Source organism: Pristiophorus japonicus, chromosome 4 (assembly GCF_044704955.1).
Source record: "Pristiophorus japonicus isolate sPriJap1 chromosome 4, sPriJap1.hap1, whole genome shotgun sequence".
NCBI classification, from domain to species: domain Eukaryota; kingdom Metazoa; phylum Chordata; class Chondrichthyes; family Pristiophoridae; genus Pristiophorus; species Pristiophorus japonicus.
The window spans coordinates 133,765,268-133,788,803 of NC_091980.1; positions in this window are offsets into that span (position 1 = coordinate 133,765,268).

Sequence of the window (23,536 nt, forward strand, 5' to 3'; positions counted from 1 at the left end):
AATATGGTGGAATTCTGCATTAGGATGGAGAATGAAACAGTTAATTCAGAGACCATGGTCCAGAACTTAAAGAAGGATAACTTTGAAGGTATGAGGCATGAATTGGCTAGGATAGATTGGTGAATGATACTTAAGGAGTTGACAGTGGATGGGCAATGGCAGACATTTAGAGACTGTATGGATGAACTACAACAATTGTACATTCCTGTCTGGCGTAAAAATAAAAAAGGGAAGGTGGCTCAACCGTGGCTATCAAGGGAAATCAGGGATAGTATTAAAGCCAAGGAAGTGGCATACAAATTGGCCAGAAATAGCAGCGAACCCGGGGACTGGGAGAAATTTAGAACTCAGCAGAGGAGGACAAAGGGTTTGATTAGGGCAGGGAAAATGGAGTACGAGAAGAAGCTTGCAGGGAACATTAAGACGGATTGCAAAAGTTTCTATAGATATGTAAAGAGAAAAAGGTTCGTAAAGACAAACGTAGGTCCCCTGCAGTCAGAATCAGGGGAAGTCATAACGGGGAACAAAGAAATGGCAGACCAATTGAACAAGTACTTTGGTTCAGTATTCACTAAGGAGGACACAAACAACCTTCCGGATATAAAAGGGGTCAGAGGGTCTAGTAAGGAGGAGAAACTGAATGAAATCCTTACTGGTCGGGAAATTGTGTTGGGGAAATTGATGGGATTGAAGGCCGATAAATCCCCAGGGCCTGATGGACTGCATCCCAGAGTACTTAAGGAGGTGGCCTTGGAAATAGTGGATGCATTGACAGTCATTTTCCAACATTCCATTGACTCTGGATCAGTTCCTATGGAGTGGAGGGTAGCCAATGCAACCCCACTTTTTAAAAAAGGAGGGAGAGAGAAAACAGGAAATTATAGACTGGTCAGCCTCACATCGGTAGTGGGTAAAATGATGGGATCAATTATTAAGGATGTCATAGCAGTGCATTTGGAAAGAGGTGACATGATAGGTCCAAGTCAGCATGGATTTGTGAAAGGGAAATCATGCTTGACAAATCTTCTTGAATTTTTTGAGGATGTTTCCAGTAGAGTGGACCAGTTGATGTGGTATATTTGGACTTTCAGAAGGCGTTCGACAAGGTCCCACACAAGAGATTAATGTGCAAAGTTAAAGCACATGGGATTGGGGGTAGTGTGCTGACATGGATTGAGAACTGGTTGTCAGACAGGAAGCAAAGAGTAGGAGTAAATGGGAACTTTTCAGAATGGCAGGCAGTGACTAGTGGGTTAACCGCAAGGTTCTGTGCTGGGGCCCCAGCTGTTTACACTGTACATTAATGATTTAGACGAGGGGATTAAATGTAGTATCTCAAAATTTGCGGATGACACTAAGTTGGGTGGCAGTGTGAGCTGCGAGGAGGATGCTATGAGGCTGCAGAGCGACTTGGATAGGTTAGGTGAGTGGGCAAATGCATGGCAGATGAAGTATAATGTGGATAAATGTGAGGTTATCCACTTTGGTGGTAAAAACAGAGAGACAGACTATTATCTGAATGGTGACAGATTAGGAAAAGGGGAGGTGCAAAGAGACCTGGGTGTCATGGTACATCAGTCATTGAAGGTTAGCATGCAGGTGCAGCAGGTGGTTAAGAAAGCAAATGGCATGTTGGCCTTCATAGCGAGGGGATTTGAGTACAGGGGCAGGGAGGTGTTGCTACAGTTGTACAGGGCCTTGGTGAGGCCACACCTGGAGTATTGTGTACAGTTTTGGTCTCCTAACCTGAGGAAGGACATTCTTGCTATTGAGGGAGTGCAGCGAATGTTCACCAGACTGATTCCCGGGATGGCGGGACTGACATATCAAGAAAGACTGGATTAACTGGGCTTGTATTCACTGGAGTTCAGAAGAATGAGAGGGGACCTCATAGAAATGTTTAAAATTCTGACGGGGTTAGACAGGTTAGATGCAGGAAGGATGTTCCCAATGTTGGGGAAGTCCAGAACCAGAGGACACAGTCTAATGATAAGGGGTAAGCCATTTAAGACCGAGATGAGGAGGAACTTCTTCACCCAGAGAGTGGTGAACCTGTGGAATTCTCTACCACAGAAAGTTGTTGAGGCCAATTCACTAAATATATTCAAAAAGTAGTTAGGTGAAGTCCTTACTACTCGAGGGATCAAGGGGTATGGCGAGAAAGCAGGAATGGGGTACTGAATTTGCATGTTCAGCCATGAACTTATTGAATGGCGGTGCAGGCTAGAAGGGCCGAATGGCCTACTTCTGCACCTATTTTCTATGTTTCTATGTTTCTATGTTTCTATGTAACATGGACAAGAAACCCCGCATTTTGAGGTTTGATCCTGTTCAATGCTGTTGCATCACTATGCACTGATGCTAAGGCATGCTCTCTATCGCATTGCCCCTGCATATATCATATTGTTGTGAATGGAAGCTATAGCTCACGTGACACATATCCCAGCAAGGAGTCAGCGCCTTCAGGAGATGTGAGGAGAAAACTGGAAACAAAAAACCTGCAGTGTGTCAGGAAGGCCTACGACCTAATTAACTACAATGTCATTCTGTCCCTCATGGGTTATGAGACCAAGTTCCGTGGTGAAATGCTTTTGACCTTTATTGTATCAGCCAGTTAAAAAATTATTAATTAAAATATTGTAAAAAAACAAATGTGATTTATTTGAATACCTGTAAGCAACTTATTGTTCTTATTGTGAGGTAAATTTACGAGTTAGTGCTCCGGCAGAGAGCTTCGTGCAATGTGAGCACTTTATCAGGAATTCTTTGCCAGGGTCAACATACTCGATTTGTAACCTCCCTGACTTTCCATCTTAAATCTTGTGATGTCTCTGATTAAAATGAAGCACAGGAAAATCGGCAGCACCCTGATTTAGACGCCTGTCTCTCCAAACCATGGTTCTGACAAGCAACACTGTATGCCAGTAAAGGAGCCTGGCAAAATTTATCCTCATGCCTATATAAACTTTGATTCTTAAATACATAATTCCTCTTTTAAACACCTTGTTTATGGTCTGAAATAGAATATAAAGGAAATGTTTCTTCTTATGATAAACATTGGCTGGAAAAAAATGTCACTTAAGTAACTGATTTTGAATATTTGTGTACCTTAGTCTAGCCACCCATCTATTATCTACCTGTCTATATATTGATCTACCTACCTAAGTGTTTATCTATCTATCTATCTAATCTGTCTGTCAATCTACCTACATGGCTATCTGTCTGTCCGTCTGTCTGCATATTACATGCCCCCTCTGCTCATGAAGTCTTTCCAGGGTTATAGGTTAAAGCTTCTTCGTATCTGATACCCTTTTGTCGAGTAGATCATAATCCCCTTGGCCATTCAGCACAGAAAGATTACATAGTTAAGTGACTGTCTATTTATCAGAGTCTGCACAGTCATTCATATCAAAGTGAAACTTTTGCTCCTGCAGAGATCACCAGGCTGATTTGCGGCCGCTAACCTTTATGATGACAAACCACTTCCAAAGGTTATCAGCTAACAGCTTGAGGCGACACACTTCAAGGTACTGATGGACGTTCTTAACAGCCTCTACCCCACTTTTAGGTTCTAATAACAACATACCTTGTTTTCTGTGCTCCCTTGATACTTTCACCCAGCGGCTGGAGGGCTCCTGCTCATGAGAACTAAGGGCTTGAAAAGTTATAGCAGTGCCTTCCTGTGAGGTTTTCTTTTATTCCTGGAAAGGCTCATTTACTACCTTTGTCTGTTTTCAAGTGCCTTTTACGTAAGTAAAGTAATGCTTCAGTTGGCTCTTTAGAGAATACGAAGCACATGCACTGATTTCATGTCCCCCAGAACGTCAATGAATCTGTAGGGTGAATTTTCAGGTGATGTTAAGGACTGTCACTCTAATTTTAAATTATATATATATATAGATATAAAAAATAGGGCTCCACTAATTTGGTAAAGGCACCATTTGGTATGCTACTGAGCTATATAGGTCAGGAAGGCAGCAAGTTCAATCCTAGTCTGTATTGATCTCCGTTGGGGCAGTATTTGGGCAAGATTCCTGCTCTTGATTGTTAACCAGTGAAACAGGTGGCTGTTGGGCAAGGACCCATGGGCTGTGATGCCTACTGTAGATGGATAGGCTGCTGACAAAAAACTGATTTTACACTAGCTTTCAAGGGGTGCTTGTGCACAAAGACGACGGTCAGGAAGACCTGGTGCAGATGGGTTCGTGGCCTTAGCAAATCCAACAGGTTTACATAGGGTGAGAATCATATTTTGGGAACCAGCCAACAAAATGCCCCCTAAGGCCAATGTAAAACAGCTACAGCATGAAGATTAGCCACAAGAGTGAAGTACCTGAAGGCAACTCGATGCCCCCTCTCGGCCCAGGAACATATTCCACTGTGAGTCAATACCTTTGGGTGAGAAGGGCAAAATCTAGTCCGAGGTTTCACTTCATCTTTGTAAAGCAAAAGTTTTTCAACATTGCATGAAATGGTTTTGGTCAGTGTGTAAAATAGTTATCCACCCCACAGAACCTGATCCATGAATCTTAGCAACATGGCTAAAGTTCCTTTCCCCCATCCCAAATGTGGTAACCTGTTCGGATATGGTCCATGGATGCTGGTGGCACACACATATCTTGATCAAGCGACCATTCTACATGTGTGAGCCATAAGGTCTTCTGATGCTGGAGAGCAATGCAGTTTCCTTTTCTTCGACTCCTTGGATATGAGGGCTAACTGTCATGGCCCCCACTGCTGACAGAGCAGGGATCAGCTAACTTGGCACAGAGCAAGAACCAAGCCTGAGTCTGTCCTGGTGTGAGTGGATGAGTGCCACGTGACACTGCTGAGGGAATTTGAACTTTTTGACCCGCTGCGGGGCGGAGGGGGCCCAGTAGCACGCGGAAAAGTTGGAAGGCCGGGTTTCCCCGCACGCTGTCGTGTTTCAACTCCACAGTGCGTGTCTGATGTCACTGGCAGGTTGCCCGCCCAGAAGTTCGCCTGATCCAGTCAGGCGGGGAACGCTGGAGAAGAAGTTGCAGGACCAAGTAGGTCCGATTCCTGATCCCGGGGGTCCATCCCTGGGTGGGGAAAGAAAGCAAAGAGTACAGCAAAAGGGTAACTATTCAGGCTGTGATTTTTCATACAGGTTGGGAGCGAGGCAGGTAACTTTGGGTGCGATCTGGAACCTCGTTCCTGGTTGCAGACCGCTCTGCCCAAGTGATTTTATATGGATGGGCCCGCCCTGTGACGTTCCTGGCCAATTAAAAAGAAATGGATTTGATGATATGTCATCAGCCAGTTTCCTTAAAGGGCCCATGCCCAAAATCATTTTGACAATTGTTCTATCAGTGTTCTGCAACATTGAGGTGCTCCAAACACTGACAAGCACCGCGCAAAGGTACACGGCTGCACCGAGGCTCTCCCATGAGTCCCTCCAGATTCTTATGGAGAGAGTCACAACACGCAGGGAGATTCTCTTCCCTTCCAATGGGTGAAAAAGACCTCCGCAGGACACCAATGCAGCCTGGTTGCATATTGTACAGGAGGGCACACGCATGGATGTTGTCAAAGGACCTGGCTGCAGTGGCGCAAACCTTTCAATGATCTCAGTGGATCACAAAACGGGACTGAAAGCCACACTCAACCTCATCCTGCTGTGCCACTCATCACATGCCCATCACTCTCCCTTCCCTACCCTACCCCTGCACATCCTTACACCAACTTATCTTGCACCTCCACCCATCCTCTCTCTCTTTCTGCATTATCACATCCCCATCTCACCAGCCACCCCTAACACTCACCCTCATCCTTGTCCAATCATACCAACTAACAACACACAAGCGTAGTCACTTGAGTGTTATCGCCAATACTGATTTAAAATTTCTGCTAATGTGTTGTCAAACATTGAAATCTTTATTTTCAACACTTTGTCTTCTTGGACAGATTTGTGTGCACTCTTGGAATTGGCTTAGTGAGTTGTAGTGAATGGTGAGATGTAACAGTATCCCCCACCCCACAATGGTAATGAGTGTGAAAGGAATGGCTTGGGCATTGCAGGGATGCTTTATGGTCTTGGTGTAGGATGGTGCTAACCTGCCGCATCTTGTGGCAGTCAGGCTGTACAGTGTCAAGTGACGTAAATCTGGCCCTGGCATCCCGGGCAGCAATGTGATCAGGTGTTGATGTCCCGTGTCCTGTGCAGCATCAGGTGATTGCGGAGAAGGTTGGTGCTATTGTTGATTCTGCTGGTATGCTGGTATGTCTGGTGATGTTGGTGTTGGGGCTGATCGTGTTTGGATTCTGAAGACCAAGGTGAGATTTTTTCAAGGGCACCGATGCTGATGGAATAGATGGCAGCTGAAGGTGAGATGACAGAAGCGATCTGTCAGTGGTGAGAGAAGTTGCTCCAAAGAGGTGACACTGGATAGAGATTTCACTGCAAACACTTCAAACCTCCATAAAGTTGAAAAGTGTATTCCAAATCCTGAAAGTTCCAGCTTCGAAGATTGGTTATTGAACAGCTGTGAAATGGATGCTTTTATATCCCTTTTGCAGCTGTCAACTATTCAAACCAATCCAGAGTTGTTGAGAACCCAACACACTTACCTGATGTGATCCCCTAGAGACGTGAACCTCGTATAAAATTTGGAAAAATTCTTAGGATCTGGTAAAATGCTGCTTCATTTGTCTGACATGTTGCTTAGTGCCGGGTCTGCAATCCAGAGCAGACTTCTGCCCCGCTGTCAATTTTGGCCATTTTGACAGCGGACATTCCTCCAAATTCGCACTGCCAGCGCGTAAGATTCCGGTCTCAGAGTGGCAGAAGGTGGGAAGTGATGTTCCACAAGGATCAGTACTGGGACAATTTATTTAGCGATTTAGACTTTGGAATCAAAATGACAATTTCTAACTTTGCAGAATACACCAAATTGGGGGTGACAGTCAATACTGAGGAGGACTGTAACAAATTACAGGAAGACATTAATAAACTTGAAGAACAGGCACATAATTGGCAAATGTAATTCAATGCAGATAAATGTGAGATATTACATTTTGGTAAGAAAAATAGGGAGGTCATATATTACTTGAAAAATACAAATCTAAGTGGGTAGAAGAGCAAAGGGATCTCGGAGTACAAATACACAAATCACTGAAAGTAGCGACACAGGCTAACAAGGCCATAAAAATAGCAAACCAAGCACTAGGGTTTATTGAACGAGGGGTTGCACAAGGGATTCAATTGAAAAATAAAGAAGTTATGCTAAACTTGTATCAAACCTTGGTTAGACCACACTTGAAGTATTGTGTACAATTCTGGTCACCATATTATAAAAAGTATACAGAGCCACTGGAGAGGTGCAAAAAAGATTTACAAGGATGATGCTAGAGAGTATACCCATCAGGAAAGGATGAACAGGCTGGGTCTCTTTTCTCTTGAAAAGTGAAGGCTGAGGGGTGACCTAATAAGGTCTTTAAAATTATGAAAGGTTTTGATAGACTGGATACAGAGTGTTGCGACTTGTGGGTAAGAGCAAAACTAGAGGCCATCAATATAAGATAGTCACGAAGAAATCAAATAGGGAATTCAGAAGGAACACCTTTACCCAGAAAATGGTGAGAATGCGGAACTCGCTACCACAGGGAATAGTTGAAGTGAATCGTATAGACACATTTAAGGGGAGGCTAGATAAGCATATGAGGAAGAAGTTAATAGTGGGTTATGCTGATAGAGTAAGATGAGGAAAGATGGGAGGAGGCTTGAGTTGAGCATAAATGTCGGCATGGACTGGTTGGGCCAAATTTCCTGTTTCTGAGTTGTATATCCTATGTAATCCTATGTTATTGAGTCAGCCTAGTTGTCTCTAGCAATGGAAGATAATTTGAATCTGATATTTATGAGATTCATAATATTAGATTTACAAACAGAATTATGAGATGTTTAAATTTCTGTTCAGCTGGGTCTGGGCAAACTATTTGCTTCCCCTTCCCCCTATTCTAGCCTAAATTTTAGAAGGGCTCTTGCAGGCCCAGGAATTTTGAGCTCACTGGATCTTGTGTGGTATGATAAATACAGGCACCAGTAATCCTCTGGTTTCTCTGCCTATGTGGCCTTTTTGGGGGAGCTTAGACAATGAGTTTGATTCAAACTTGGACAAATCGGTATTTCAGGGCAGAAAAAGCCACAAAATGGGGTCTGTAGACTTAACCGTCGATGCTCCAGCCTACGCAATTTTCAATTGGGTCTTGGGTGGCCAAAGTGCTCACCTGTTTCAGGTGATAAGCCTCTTTACTGTGTAGTCCTATGAAATAGTTCGGACTCTGATTGCAATTTTCAGGATCACATGGGTAGAGTGTGCACCGTGTTTGGTCCTCCCATCTGTCCTGGCACTGAGTGGCTTAACCAGAGGTCCTTAAAGGAATTGCTGCTAGGGGCTCCCAAAGCAGCCCAGAATGTTTTTTATGGTATGTTTCTGTGGAGCTAGAAGAAGCAGGAGTGCCCCTCCTGGTTCGATGAAGTACTGCAGCTCATTCCCTGATTGGATGTTTCAGTGAATACATGCACTGTATGATGTAGCTCTGAGCCATACAAGACAAGGAAGGTCTCAGATTTGCTCCTCAGCCCATACTATGCTATCCAGTCTTAGCCAGGGACACTAAAATCAGTCTTAGTGCACTGTTGTAGGAACAGGAAGAGGTAATTTCCCGCTCCTGATCACTATTTAGTGACCCCTGTTGGAAAGTGCACCATTGTGGATGTTGGGTGAGGACAGGTCAAACTCATTTGTGATGTTCATCGTGACTGAGCAGCTAGTCTGCTACTTGCTGTTTAAGTTCACATGTGGAAAATGGGCACTTGGGCAAGGCGACAGAGGTTGCAAGTATCCAACAAGAGCCAGGAAAAGGAGATTGAGAAAGAAAAAGATAACAACGAACAGTAATGTTTCAGTGATAGTTTGGTGAATTACTCTAAATCAAACATGTGACAGCAGCTGTGAGCAATAACAAGACTTTTTTATACACAAGCTTTTAGACTACAACATGTCCCCAACACCACCAAGTCAAACTAGCTCTTCCTCCCAAGATTACAAACAGTTACTTCTTCCTGGCTGCCAGATAGCAATAACCCCTACCCAATTATCAATAACTTACAGAAATTATTATTTCTAATTATTGTGTGGGTGCACTTTCTCCTGGTTGTATCTCCAATGGCTTTATATAGTGTATATGAATAATATTTAATGAATAAACCGATATAATATATTAAAATTCTTACATAGATTGTGTGCAGCATTGACAATTCTAGTGTTAAAACATCCTTTGAAAATTCCAGGTCCACACTTGCCTGTTACATATAGATGTTTCATTTTCCTGTAACGACGGTAGGTGGTGGTCTAATAGAAGTGCCAATGTTAAGCTTAATAAGTAGTTGTCCCTTCTCCCAGTAGCCATGAGCCTTTAGCTTAGTGGTAACAGCCCACCTCTGAATCAGAAGGTGAAGAGTTCGAGTTTCACTCCTGAAAGCCCCAGTGAACAGAGACCGGAACACTGGCTGATGTCCAGTAGAGAAACTTGTGTCCAATGGGTGCAAGTTCCCTCCACTCCCACCACCATCATAAAGGGTAGTTTGAGTTCTTTAGCCTTAGTTACAGCCCACCTAGGTGAAGACTAGTCCGAAAATTGCATAGTTGGGCTTTGGGCTTCAATCTGAAGGCTGAGGTTCCCACCCATTTTCAGATGAGAAATGAGTGAAAATTCGTTCTTTTATTTTTCCCCACATCTGTGACTCTGTTACCTGAATGCAAATTGTGCTGTATGAGCTTACGCAGTGTACCACATTTCCAGCATACATCAGTACCGTTCAGTCAGCTGAATGGCTTGAATACGGTAGAAGGAGGAAGAGAGACTGGAAACTGTATATGGGGGGCAGAGCACCTTTAGCATGACATCCACCCTTGAGGAAAGTGAATCGGACGGAGAGGGAAGTGAATGGAGAGTTAAGGGTGATGTGAGTGACAGCAGAGCAAGGGGAAGCAGGGTGTAGGGGTTGTGATGGTAGTTCTAAAAAGCGGGGATAGGGGTAATGATGAGATTGAGTAGGGATAGCAATGGTACTGTGAGGGGTGGTAGGAAACAGAGGGGGTAGTGGGAAGGTGGGAAGCAGAGGGGGCAATGGGATCAAGGGAATGGGGTGAAGTACAAGTAATAAGGGGAGGGGATGGAAAGGCGGTTGTTCAGAGCTGCAGGCCACATTGCACTGCAAACCATACTGGAAAATATATTCTGCAGCTTGAAAGGAAAATGAACATAAAACAAGGGTTCTTACAAGATGAGATTCCCATTCTGTAGGTTGTAAATTTGAGCTCTTTACAGATGGAATTGATTAATTGGAAGCATTTCTGCACTGAGACATAGCATTCAGTTTGAACTAGCAGAAGCTTGAAGTCAATGTATTGTGTTTCAAGCTGTACTTTGGGGACAATCAGAGAGATGCCTAACAATTGGGAGTCTTCAGAATGGAAACTCAAACCCTAGCCGTCCTTTGCAATATAGTGCATTCTCTGTATAATGTGTGGTGACAGCTAAGGAAAACTTTGTAAGGCTAATGTTAAAGTAGAATCTAAACAGAAAGAGGATCTGAATGAGACATGTTAAGGCGGCTTGTTCTTCTGCTTTAGAATTTAGTTACTGCAGATGAATGATTGATGCTGAATGCACAGTGTGGGCAGAGGAGAGGAAACTACAGAATACCTGGGTTAGCAGAGGCCAATGTGTGCGCTATTTATAACTGTAATATGATAAGATGATATATATGAAACAGATATATTATTATGCTGCATTGATTATCTCCTTTAAAAGAGTCTGGAGAAAGACCTGGGTAAGATTTAAGATTATAAGATTATATGGAGATGATTATAAACTGTATGAAAAATGAATGGGTTAATTTTTAACTTCGCCGCTTGGGCAGTAAGCTAATACATTCTCTGGTTAGAAACCAGTAACTAGTGGGGTGCCGCAGGGATCAGTGCTGGGACCCCAACTATTTACAATCTCTATTAACGTCTTGGAAGAAAGGACTGAGTGTAACGTAGCCAAGTTTGCTGATGATACAAAGATGGGAGGAAAAGCAATGTGTGAGGAGGACACAAAAAATCTGCAAAAGGCTAAGTGAGTGGGCAAAAATTTGGCAGATGGAGTATAATGTCAGAAAGTGTGAGGTCATGCACTTTGGCAGAAAAAAATCAAAGAGCAAGTTATTATTTAAATGAAGAAAGATTGCAAAGTGCTGCAGTACAGTGGGACCTGGGGGTACTTGTGCATGAAACACAAAAGGATAGTATGCAGGTACAGCAAGTGATCAGGAAGGCCAATGATATCTTGGCCTTTATTGCAAAGGGGATGAAGTATAAAAGCAGGGAAGTCTTGCTACAGCTATATAAGGTATTGGTGAGGTCACACCTAGAATACTGCGTGCAGTTTTGGTTTCCATATTTATGAAAGGATATACTTGCTTTGGAGGCAGTTCAGAGAAGGTTCACTAGGTTGATTCCAGGGATGAGGGGGTTGACTTATGAGGAAAGGTTGAAGAGTTGCACCTCTACTCATTGGAATTCAGAAGAATGAGAGGTGATCTTATTGAAACATATAAGATTATGAGGGGGCTTGACAAGGTGGATGCAGAGAGGATGTTTCCACTGATGGGGGAGACTAGAACTAGGGGGCACGATCTTAGAATAAGGGGCTGCCCATTTAAAACAGAGATGAGAAGAAATTTCTTCTCTCAGTGGGTTGTAAATCTGTGGAATTTGCTGCTTCAGAGAGCTGTGGAAGCTGGGACATTGAATAAATTTAAGACACAAATAGACAGTTTCTTAAACGATAAGGGGATAAGGGGTTATGGGGAGCGGGCGGGGAAGTGGGACTGAGTCCATGATCAGATCAGCCATAATCTTATTAAATGGTGGAGCAGGCTCGAGGGGCCATATGGCCTACTCCTGTTCCTATTTCTTGTGGTCTTATGTTCTTATGCAACGGGTAGCTGCCCCTTGTAGAACTCACCCGATGTCGGCTCCACTATCAGACGAAAATCAGACGGGTTCTATAAAGGGCGAGTGATCTGCTTCGCCAGATTACTGCCCGGGTCGTGGAATTGTAAATATTTCTGGAATTGGTTGGATCATGTCAAGGCTGTACGATGGAAAGCAACAACTCAAAGATGAATGATGTAGGCTGTTAGATTCAGTAGACACAGTGGAGTCTTGCTCAGTTGCCTTTGGGAGAGACTTTGCAGCACTTTCCCTCAGGAGATTGAAATCAACATTCCCATTGCTGGCTCTTGCTCTAAGGGAACTTGGGATGGAGAAATAGCATGGTTCAATTCTGGGAGTGTAGTATTGTTGAATAGACCTGTAAACAAAATGGATGGAATCCATGAGAAGGCAACTTGTAATGCTCTGTGGAAGGCCAGATGGTTTGAATGGCCTTTTTCATCTCTGGTTTTTGAATGTTCCTTATACAAATGTGCAAACAGAAGCTTCATAAAGGGTTTGTAATGTGTGTTGTGCGAGGGAGCAATACAACTACAATAGACTGAATAATGAAATAAGTACTTAGATATTTAGATATAGAAATTTCCAAAATATGTATTGGCAACCAGGTGCCTAGGGATGCTGAAAATTGTCTTCCATTTTCTTCCCATTGAAATCAATGGATGGAAAACCATGGCCAATTCCGGTACACGATAGCGGCAGGTGAGGCTTCTTGCTGCCAGTGCGTACTCAGAAAAATGCCCCCAATGTATTATCACATTGAAATATCTCAAAGCGCTTTGAACAATGAATCAGTTTTGAAGTGCGGCGACGACTATAATTTAGACAAATGCAGCAGTCATTTTGCACCAGCAAAATTCCATAAACAGCAGTGGGATGAAGGAGCCATTTCTTTTAGTGGGATTGTTTGAACACGGAATGTTGGCCAGGACATTGGGAGAACTAACTGCTCTTTTTTCATTATACGGATATTTAATGCCCACCTGAACCCCCAGAAATAGTTTAACATTTCAACTGAAGGATGACAACTCTGACACTGCAGCACTTCCTCAGTATTGCATTGGAGTGTTAGTCTAGATTATGTACTGAAGTCCCTGTGTGGAGGAATGCAATATGCTTTAGATCTGATGTAGTAGACCTTAAAAGCTCAAAGATAAAAGCCCAAAGTTAAAAGCACAACCAGCGTAAGCACATCGTCAGTCATTTCATTACCTGGCTTAAATGACTGCATTCTGGCAGTTTACATTTTCACTTTGGGTGGGATGGAGGCGGTTCAGATAAAAGACAGACCTCAGGGACAAGCTCTACAGGATATTCTGCACATTCTCCAGTAGCTTGTCCCCAGCTCATGGTTCGATGGACTGCTTTCAGAACTGGAACCATTTACTGGGAAAAAAACTGCAGTCAACTCCTGGTATTTTTCTTTAAACCTGGGGCTCACTTTATGTTAAAAAATTCTAATTGCAACTACAGCACAAAATAGTATTACAGGTTATTTAAGTTAGTCGCATATGCAAATAAATTAGTGGCAAGTTAATACCTGGAATGGGGCTATGGGGTGTCCAGGAAGTGAACGCTCTAAGCTCAGATTGTTCCTCTGCTACGACTTTGCACTGGCCATATGTCTGATTGGAATTGGAATGGGGTCCTGTCCTCTTTGATAGTTCTGCATTACTCTGGTCCCCATTTCGGTTATGATAGTCGGTCATTCCAGGCCCTTCCAATGGTAAATGCAGTGCCCAGCGTAAAGCTGATAGGGGCGAGAGAAAAAAAATGGAACCAGGATTCATGCTCCCGAATGCTACCTAGCATGCATGTGTATGCAGCTGTATGCGTGGATATCAAGTAAGGATAGATTGGGCTTATCTTTGGTCCCTCCCAGTGATTGAAAAGCCTGTCGACACTCACTGTCTCGGCTCACATATGAACAACTATTTGGAAGAGGCAGCCGAGGGCAACCTTGGAGGTGTATTCTACAGGAGTCATTTGGGTTAGATTTTACACTTTTGTGCAGATCGCCGAAAAATGGGCGTTACTTCCAGCGTGGGCGGTAAAAATGGGTTTTCAGATCGTCGGCTTCTCACCCATTCTCAAAGCCCCTAGTTTCCATTTTTGAAATGGGCCGTTACCACGAGCGATATGAAATGGGCGGTAGCATTAAATCTTTCTAACCTTCGGCTGTAAAGTGTCGCCATTCTTAGCAACGGCATGGCAACGCTCGATTCCTGTGATTCAGGAGGTCAAGGGTCATCATGATATGCGCGGAAGAGGAGACAGAGAGAGAGGGAGCTGAGAGGGACTGAAAGCATGTGTTGCTGTGGTGTGTGCTTGTTTGGCTGTTGTGGGAGGCACGAGGGAGATTCACCAGCAGCAAAAAGCCTACTAAGCAACAAGAACATAGTTGGCACCGAGTTTTTGTCCAACAAATAAGATATAACATGGAAGGGATGGAGGGGGCCCTGGAGCTGATGGCAGAGGGCTCCCAGTGGTCCCGGAGCGTGGCACTGCACCCCAAGGTGCCGCACCCCCATTGCCAACGACACACGAGAGCCAGGAGCAACATCTTGCTTCTGGCTGGGAGCACATTCCCACCTCGGGACTGTCCTCTCCCGTATCTATCCAAGCAGCGGGTCGGCCGTCATCTCCCCAATGAAGCATCGCCTGAGGAGCTCCTCGGCCAGGCAGCTTGGAGTCAAGAGGGGAAGGGGAAGAGGTAGAGGTCAGGAGGAGAAGCGGGGGCGGGGGGGAGGGAGGTGGGGGGAGTGAATGGTTGGCTTTTACAGAAATACTGATGATTTCAGACAAATGTTTGGTTTAAATGTTATTTATTTATCAAAACCTTGTTGCGCATTGGCTCAGATAGCTGCACCATTACACACTGGTGATTCCTTAACATGTAAGGGTATAATTACACTTAACTTCAATCAACTTAAACTTTAACTGTCACCAAGGTGATGCACACCATTGATGTATGACCTGCACACCCAGCAGTGTGTCAGCCTTGTAAATAGCACCAATGTTCTTTCAGGCACAATGCTCATTGATGAGCTCCTGACATAAGAGTCTTTCAGCTATCATGCCACCACGGGCCCTTTCATGCAGTCTGCAGAGAGGCAGGGGCATGGCTTCAGCGTCAGCCTGATTGACTGGCTCAGATCAGCGTTCACCACCTCGTCCTCCTCTTCCTCTCTCTGGTGAGGTGGCCTGTCAGACACTTATGGCAATTCTTGTCCCATCCTGATAGCCAAGTTGTGCAGCTTGGAGCATACGACCACGAACTGAGCTATCTAAAGCGCTGCTTAATGGGGAACAAAGAAATGGGGAACAAAGAAATGGCGGACCAGTTAAACAAATACTTTGGTTCTGTTTTCACGAAGGAAGACACAAATAACCTTCTGGAAACACTAGGGGACCGAGGTTCTAGTGAGAAGGAGGAACTGAAGGATATCCTTATAAAGTGGGAAATTGTGTTAGGGAAATTGATGGGATTGAAGGCCGATAAATCCCCGGGGCCTGATAGTCTGCATCCCAGATTACTTAAGGAAGTGGCCCTAGAAATAGTGGATGCATTGGTGATCATTTTCCAACAGTCTATCGACTATTATCTGAATGGCGGCAGATTAGGAAAGGGGGAGACCTGCGTGTCAATGGTTCATCAGTCATTGAAAGTTGGCATGCAGGTACAGCAGGAAGTGAAGAAGGCAAATGGCTTGTTGTCCTTCATAGCGAGGGGATTTGAATATAGGAGCAGGGAGGTCTTACTGCAGTTGTACCGGGCCTTGGTGAGGCCTCACCTGGAATATTGTGTTCAGTTTTGGTCTCCTAATCTGAGGAAGGATATTCTTGCTATTGAAGGAGTGCAGTGAAGGTTCACCAGACTGATTCCCGGGATGGCGGGATTGACATATGAGGAGAGACTGAATCAACTGGGCCTTTATACACTGGAGTTTAGAAGGATGAGAGGGGATCTCATAGAAACGTATAAGATTCTGATGGGATTGGACAGGTTAGATGCGGGAAGAATGTTCCCGATGATGGGGAAGTCCAGAACCAGGGGACACAGTCTTAGGATAAGGGGTAGGCCATTTCGGACTGAGATGAGGAGAAACTTCTTCACTCAGAGAGTTGTTAACCAGTGGAATTACTTACCACAGAGTGTTGTTGATGCCAATTCATTGGATATATTCAAGAGGGAGTTAGATATGGCCCTTGCAGCTAAAAGGACCATGGGGTATGAAGAGAAAGCAGGAAAGGGTTACTGGGGGAATGATCAGCCATGATCTTATTGAATGGTGGTGCAGGCTTGAAGGGCCGAATGGCCTACTCCTGCACCTATTTTCTATGTTTCTAAGTTTCTATATTTAAGCACTCTAATAGTTTTCTTCATGATATTGCGAGTGGCTCCATGGCTCTCATTGTATCACTTCTCGGATTCGGTGTGGGTGTCATGCAGTGGGGTCATCAGCCAGGTGGTGAGGCCATATCCTTTATCACCAAGTATCTACCATTGACCTTGTGGCTGATTGGTAAACAAGTCACATACAGTGCTCTCATGCAGGATGTGATCCTCATGGATGCTGCCCGGAAATTGAGCATTCACTGTCAATATAATTTGCTGGTGGTCAACAACCAGTTGGACATTCAGGGAGTGGAATCCCTTGCGGTTCCTGAAAACCTCTGCATCCTGAAAAGGTGCCCGCATTGCAATGTGTGTACAGTCCATTGCTTCCTGCACCTTGGGGAAGTTTGCAATTCTGGAGAATCCTAAAGCCCTCTCAGTCTGAGCCTCCCTGATCATAGGGAAGTTGATAACGTCCATCCTGCATGCATATAGGGCTTCAGTGACCTGTCTAATGCAGCAATGTGTGGCATGCTGAGACAGACCGCAAATGGCACCAGCTGAGGCCTGAAAAGAACCCGATGCGTAGAACGACAGTGCCACGGTGACTTTGATCTCGACGGACAGTGCAGTACTGATGGTGCTGGCAGGCAGCAGAACTCCCCTTATGAGCTGGCATAACTCAGTGATAACCTCTTTGTGGAAGCGCAGTCTCTGAAGGCAGGTGGTGTCGGGCAAGATGAGGTAAGACTGCTTCTCCCTGTACTTGCAGGGGGTGTAACGTCTGGTCCTCCTCATCAGTCTGTCATGTCTTACATTATGCACATAATGCTGTGGAGCTTACCTTTGGCCATCTCGGGACTGCAGCATGTAATTGGTCATCAAGAGAGGGTGAGAAAGGACAGGCCCCATTGCAATAGCTCTGTTTTCCACCGATTGGTCACAAAGAATGAATGTTCCGACGAAGACAGCTATTAAATTCCAATCGTTCACAGTATGATAAAGATGTTTGTACAAATGTTCACATCACCTCCAAAGATCTCCATAGAACATCCGAACTCTCCCGAGGTTGAAGCAGAAGCAGAGCAGCCTTTTAAATGATGCGACATGTGATGTAGAACATGGCATCCATAACGCTGTGATTAGTTCCGGTTAGTTCCACTTTTTCCGGGAGAGCGATGTTGTAGGCGATATGTGTGCGAGGTGGTGAAAGTGACACTGGGCGATCTCCTGGGCGTTAGTTTTGACAAATGTGATCTTTACGACAAAAAAAAGTGGACAGTCAGTATTATTGAATCTTGGCGTTAATAATGTGCGGAAACTAACGCTGGGCGATATTATGGAAGTTAATTTCGCCCATTCTGATGACTCCCTCCCAAAAAAGTGGCATGGCGGTATTATTTTTTCCCAGCGTTACGCACATGGGGAAAGTAACGCTCGGCGATAAGTGTCCAAAAAATGCCCGTCAGTTTCCATTTTGTGGCCAAATAGGCAATATCTGGGCTTTATACGTCATTTCAGTGGTAAAATGGACATTAGTGGGCGTTAAGCATGCAAAAAAAGTGGAAAATCTAGCCCCATGCCTTCAGTACAGGAAGGAATTGATAAGAATCCAGACTAGTCCAAGAGAATCCATAATTACATTGTCCCTGAGCCACACAATCAGCAGTGGAGACAAGAGTTCTAATACTTTATGCTCTGACACATATCAACAGACACCAGTCTTGGAAATAGGATCCCCATGCAATGCTAATGAACCTTGGAAAGAACAAAGTTACATTTCTATAGCGCCTTTCACGACCTCCCAAAGCGCTTCACAGCCAATGAAATGCTTTTGAAGTGTAATGTAGGCAAACATGGCAGACAATTTGTGCACAGTATGCTCTCACAAACAGCAATGAGAAAAATGACCAGATAATCTGTTTTTAATGGTGTTAGTTGAGAGAGGAATGAGGGCCAGGACACTGGGAGAACTCCCCGGCTGTTCAAATAGTGCCATGGGATCTTTTACGTCAACTTGAGAGGGCAGATAAAGCCTTTATTTAACTGGTTTAATGACCTTCTGAACCGGAGGCAAGAGTGCTACCAGTGGTCCATGGCTGACACCTAGAAAATGGTTCAAGGTGTAGCAATACCAGAGATCCAGCAATGGAACACTTTTTTGCCCCATAGTTGCAGAATGTTGCGTGGAGTGGAGGGACCTGACAGATGGTGGGGGTGGGGGGGTGGTGATGATTGTGAATTGGATTGTGGTACCTTGTAATCCAGATTGACTACCGCTATACTTAGCAATAAGAGTCCCAGGCCAAAACTGCTGCAAATTTGATACTAAAAATGACAGTCACAGAGTGACTGGCATGGGAAATGGAAACCCCAATTGGTACAGTAGGGGGTCCTGTTCTGAGGTTAGGGCTGGGCCTGAGGGAGATGCTTGGAGCAGAGTTGAGGGAGCTTTGCTCTGCATCTAACTTTGTTAATGTACCCGGCATTGTTTTAATTCTTGAAGTAAGCCCATTTTTAGTGTTAAGGGTTAATTTAGTGATCCGGCAGAGCCAACGGGGTGTTTTGCCTGATGGGAACACGGGATGGCAATGCTGCATCATGTCTTTGACCTATTCTCCCGTTGAGTTAGCTCCCTGCAGGGAGTGCAGGATCATTGAATTCACCCATTTGTCTCCTTGCTACCTCAAACTTCACTCTCATTTTTATTATCTTTGGGGGGTGAAAAATGTTTCGTCATGAATTCAGTTTCTGCTTTCCATGTTTTTGTTCTTGACATATCAAAAATGTCACAATCGTTGTTTCAATTCTTGTGCAACTCATGACGCCACAAAGAATACTGAGATATAATAAACCGTGGCTTGAATACAGACTGAGACTTTATTCATCCCTTTCAATTTCTAACATCTGTTCCAAACATTGTACACAGTGAGGGGCGAATCTCAGCTGCACTGTCAGTGTGAGACGCAGAGTGAACGTTCGGTGCTTCAACGGGTGAGTTATGCTCTGCCATAATGTGTTCACACTGGAGACCAGTGTCCTAAAGATGAACTTAGAATCAAAATTAGCAGAGATAAAATGAATATTTTAAAATAACATGATTAAATGTATCCATTGCATAGTCTTTTGTGCTTGTGAGAAAGATGAGGCAGGGGACTAATTAAAATAAAATGCCTAATAGTTATTTTTCATATGTATCTGGATTTGTCTAAATAATCGTTTTTAAGGCAGATTTTTCACTCCCCCCTCTCCCTGCTTCAGTTTAACTTTGATGAGTAGTAATGCTTTATAATAATGACAAAAGGATGTTAATAAGATACACTAGGAAACATGACTGGTTGGCTGTTAGACCAGCAGCACATGGTACCATGGAGTATTAGGATGTAGTTTTATGCAGCCCAATCTCAGCACTTTACCTTGGGGCAAGTGACAAGGAAGATCAAGGTGGGAGACTGGTGGATCACCCAGTTCATCCCCAATGTGTGTCTAACTAAAAACCTTGCATCTGCAGACACTTGCTGTCTAGAAACCTTGCTTCCTGTATTCACCTTTTATGGTCACAATTTTATATCTTTTTTTTATAATATCCTGAGGCCAAAATTGCCCCCCTCCTTAAGCTTGAGATGATAGGCCTTACCGATCGGGGGCAGACGGATGGGCCCACCCGTCCTAAATTGCCCCTGGGCCGGGAGTAGCGGGAACAGGTTTCCGCACCGCTCGTGCTGCCACCCCTCGGACACGCACCAACCCCACACCGCTCGGTGGCAACCTCCTTTCCGACCCCCACGGGAAATTTCCCCGTGGGAGCGGAGCGGCTGTTGCTCGGTGCCACTGACAGGTTTCCCCTGCAGGAAGCTCTGTGTGGCTAGACGGCGCATCCGGCATAAAGGGGAGGGCGTGCTGCTGACGCTACCATTTTATTTTGATGTCGACTCCAAGGCCGGTCCGACAATAGTGTCCACGGGTTTGGCCGGGCCGCCAACAGGCATCCTGACATCCCATCTTGGGTACCGGGCCGCTGGTCCATCCGAAACCCTTCCTGGTGGCCCAGTGGGCCTAACTAAACTTATTTCAGAGCCCGAAGTGGCCCTCCCCTTTAACTGAAAGGGAGGGACGTTGTGACGCGGCACGTCCGTGTCACGCTAACTTCAGCAGCACGCTACTGATGACTCGTTGGGGTGGCTGACCCAATCCAAGGGCACTTCCGCCCCTCAACACTGCCCCGACCGGAAATACAAAACAAAGATGTGATTATTGGCACATGGGGAGGAGAAAACTGTTAAATATCGGTAAGTGCGCCTACTCTGTCAAAGGGCAATTTCTGCTCCCCTATGTCCACATTTCCCATTCAATTTTCCCATCAACCGGCACCTGTCACTCTTATTCCAGGTTCAGGCCACGAGATGACACTATATTATTTTTCCTCACATCACTCGGACTGCTTTCTGAAAACAAATTGCATTCAAGAGGGGAAAGAACAGAATCGCAGTGGGGATGTATTGGAGACATTGTTGAAGCACCAGTATATTCAACAAGAGGCCTAAAAAAAGGCCGATGTGCCCCAAATATTGGAACAAAGAATCGCACCGAAGATTTTGGGCAAGACCAAGGCATTCAGTAGATAAGTCTTTGGGTCTGTCTGGAGCAGGAGGAGATTACAACAAGGTCAACTTCTTCAATTTGGATATTCACCGCTGCATTTAAGGACCTTCCACATGGTGGCCCCCGGAACCAGTGGTGAGTCAGAAAATCCATCTGGATCCCAGCTCTTGCATGTGGCAGGTAGAAAAGGAACAAGTAGCGGCAGTCCCAGTTTGGTGGTGGAGAGGGGTGGGGGGGGACGGGGGGTGTGTGGAAATCCTGTTTGAGCAATGAGATGGTGATAGGCTTCATCACCCTAATTTTCCAGTATTGTCCATTCCACCCAGAGCGCCTTACCTCATCCTAATATAAGTTCCTTTCAAAAATACACTTTATATTTCGAAGCAAATCTCTAATTTTCTGTCAACAAAACCTTTTTGTTTTTTGTTGACAAGAAATGTAAACAATTAATGTAAATAAATAATTGCTGATATGTGATATATGTAGAGACAGGCAGACCAATATTTCCTCATCCTAGTTTGATTTTTTAAAAATCGAATTTTGAAAGCATCAACAAAACCTCTGATGGATACATGTAGGACAGGGAGGAGGAAATAAAATTAAGCCTTTTGCCACTTGCCCTTGTGGTGGAATGATTGGGAATTAAATGGGAGTAGATGCCAGGTTAAGAGTGAGGTGAGTGACAGTGGCCCAACTGGAATGGGAGAATACAGAGATTGAATGGGTAGTTCAGAGAAGAAGAGGCAATAATTGTGATCGTGGGTTGGTAGGAAGGCAGATGAGGTCTGAGAGAGAAGCAAAAAAGAGCTAGGCAGAAAGACTTAGAGGAAGAGAAAGATAGACAGACACAAAGAAAGAGAAACGGCAATCCAAAGTCAACAGATAAGTAAGAGAGAGACTATTTTCCAAATAGCCATGTGGAACACGATGGGAGAGTTGCTAGTCATGTATAAAATATAAAACTAGATCCTCAATTAAGGAGACAAATGAATATCACAGTACTGCCAATCATAAACAATCACTTTATTTTCAAAAATATGCAGCAGTTTGAAAAAAATTGATTCTTTTTAAATGCTCATATTTAAACACAATTAACAGAAACGCCAACTTGCTAACTTTTATAACCTGTTCCAGTTAAAGCATTTTCTCAACTATCAAATTACCAAAATGAATTACATCACTGACCATATTTACTAATTGAGGTTACTGATATTTAACATATTGTCTGCATTTAATCATTATTTACATTACTCATTAAGTTTAACAAATTCATATGTTGCAAACATTTTATGAATCAGAATTTCTCTATTAGTTCATCATTTCAGCTCAGTTACTATAAAGCTATATAATTTTTCTCTAAGTATTGCCACTGTCAAGCAACTATCAATTACTTTTTCCTATTATTCACAAAATAGTTAAGCACTTGTTTCAATTACAGTAGCTATGACATTGTAACATAGTTATCTTTCACATAACACAGATTGCTTATGGTTGCATCTGTATGTGGCATCTATATACATGTTATCTCATTATTCTAATGCAGGAAGGGAATACTCAGGTAGGAGAACGTTAACTCATATTTGTTAATATGGAAGAGGCATTTCTGGCTAATATGTACTCGAAGAGGAGGCAGGCCTGTGGTATTGGACTCGATGCTTCTTACGGACAAAGCTGCGGCTTTTCTTTATCATTTGGACTTTCTCTGCTATTTTCTGCATCCTCCTAAGAAGTTTTTCTGTCCTGGAAAGGATTGTGTCACTGTTATCAGATCCATCCGGGGAAACAAAGTTCTCTGAGCCTGAATCTGAGCAATCAGTACACTGATTGTCCTATTGAAAAATACGTAACATAATAGGAAGTTATTAGAAATGGATGATATTATGTTCCTAACACAGATGAGACTGCACACAGGGAGGTTAAAGTAACAGTGACCTCAGTCTTTATTAAGACACTCCAGAGTGAGGAACAGGCCTTAGGGGCCGGCTTATATACAGTGCTCCCAAGGGATGCTGGGATCCCTTGGGACTTCAGGGGATACGCTTCCTGGTGGCGGAACATGGGAGTGCATGTTTTACAGATACACAGCATCACTCCCCCCCAAAGTCAAAGTAAAAACTATTTACAAGGGGAGGCGGTCAGGAGCCTTTCTTTCCCTGATGGACTGCCTCGGTACAAATGTCTGTTCTGGTGTGTTGGCTGTGCCCTCGCTGGGCTGGCGTGTTGTTGGCCCTACAGGGCTGCTGGGTGAGCCTGGCCTTGCTGGGCTGTTGGGCGTGATGGGTTCGATTTCCTGGTCCGGCGTGGTGTTGTTGATCCTTTGGGTGTGTGTTGTGGGCTCGAAAAAGGTGGTGTCTGCTGTGGGTTGTTCAGGGCAGTCTGAGAACCGCAGCCTCGTTTGGTCCAGGTGCTTTCTGCAAATTTATCCATTGTCTAGTTTGACTACAAACACTCTGCACCGTTCTTTAGCTATCACCGTGCCCACGATCCACTTTGGACCATGTCCATAGTTTAGCACATACACGGGGTCATTCAGATCAATTTCCCGTGACACAGTGGCGCGACC